Source organism: Emydura macquarii, unplaced genomic scaffold (assembly GCF_026122565.2).
Source record: "Emydura macquarii macquarii isolate MOO-44397 ecotype Brisbane River unplaced genomic scaffold, CSIRO-AGI_Emac_v2 contig_909, whole genome shotgun sequence".
Classification (NCBI taxonomy): Eukaryota; Metazoa; Chordata; order Testudines; family Chelidae; genus Emydura; species Emydura macquarii.
In genome coordinates, this window is record NW_027131046.1 from 5,715 (window position 1) to 7,235 (window position 1,521).

Here is a 1,521-nt window from a genome sequence, read left to right on the forward strand (position 1 = left end):
GTGCTTTTGAAAATCCCACTGTGCGCCTATTTAGACACCTAAATACTTCAGCAAATCCAGCTCGTTGGAGTTTACATACAATAGACTTTCAATAAAACTTAGGGTCGTAGAAGCCAGATTGTTAATTGTATTTAGGTGCCATTCTGAATATTTAGGTTCCTAAATATCTTTGCAAATACCAAAGGTAACATGAGCATGGGCTGAAAACCAGGCCCAGTAAGATCTAAGCCGTTCAAAAATTCATGTCCCACTGAATACCTTCCAGAAAGCCTCCTTCACCTCTTTATTTCTCAGAGTGTAAATGAAGGGGTTCAACAGCGGAGTTACAATTGTGTTCAAAGTGCTGATGACCTTGTTCATTTCCATGAAGTTCTTTTTGGAAGGCCTGACATACAGGAAGACGGTGGAGCTGTACCAGATAATCACAACGGTAAGATGGGCTGAGCATGTGGAAAAGGCCTTTTGCCGGCCTTGGGCTGATGGGATCCTCAGTATGGTGGAGATGATGTAAATGTAGGAGACCACAGCAATCGAACACGATCCTAGGATGATGATGATCGAGATGATGAAAGCTGCCATCTCAATCACAGAAGTGTCTGTACAGGAGAGAATGAACAAGGAATCTATGCTACAGAAGAAGTGATTGATGATATGAGTGCTGCAGAAGGACAACCTGGCTATCAGATATGCCGGGATAGAAACAGCCAGGAAACCAGACACCCAGGAGCCAAGGGCAAGCTGAGTAGACAAGGTGCTGTTCATGATGGTATTATAGCGCAATGGGTAGCAAATGGCCAAATAACGGTCATAGGCCATGGCAGATAAGAGAATTTGTTCTGCGGAGCCCAAGGAGAAAATGAAGTACATCTGCAGGATGCAGCTAGTGAAGGAGATGGAGCTTTTCCCAAGGAAGACTGCAATTGTCTTGGGGACAGAGACCGTGGTGTATCAGATCTCCAGGAAGGAGAGGTTGCAGAGGAAGAAGTACATGGGGGTGTGGAGCCGTGGGTGACTGCTCACTAAGGCTATGATGGAGACATTCCCTAGGATTGTTAGGATATATATCACGGAAAACAGCACAACAAGATACATTCGGAAATACCAAGTGCCGGGAAAGTCCAGTAAGATGAACTCCTGCACACTGGTTTGGTTTTCTATTTCTGTACGAGTCATGAAGCCCATCTGCCAATACAAAAGATATCATTGGCAGCAGGCAGATAAAAATGCTGAACACACCAAGATGCTACACAACCTTGAACAACCACAAGCAGCATAGTAGCACCTTACTTCGTTGTGAAGCCTCTCAAAGGCCTTGTCTAGATGGAGAGTCAGTGCATGAGAAGCTGGTGTGTGAGTCTACAGTTCACTATGTGTCAGTTACAGCTCACAAAAAAGTTCCCACTGACCCACTCCTGTTTAAAGCACAGCGAATCAAAGCATACCAGGGAATATTTAGTGAGCAGGATCAAGATCCACATGGACAGTTAAGATATGCCTGCACTGTACAGTTCTTTTGGAGGG

General features: G+C 44.8%; 1 pseudogene; it reads right to left on the reverse strand.

Moving 5' to 3' along the window:
- Positions 1-240: 240 nt before the first annotated feature.
- On the reverse strand, positions 241-1,173 carry LOC137149884 (olfactory receptor 6F1-like; annotated as a pseudogene).
- Between the last annotated feature and the right edge of the window lie 348 nt (positions 1,174-1,521).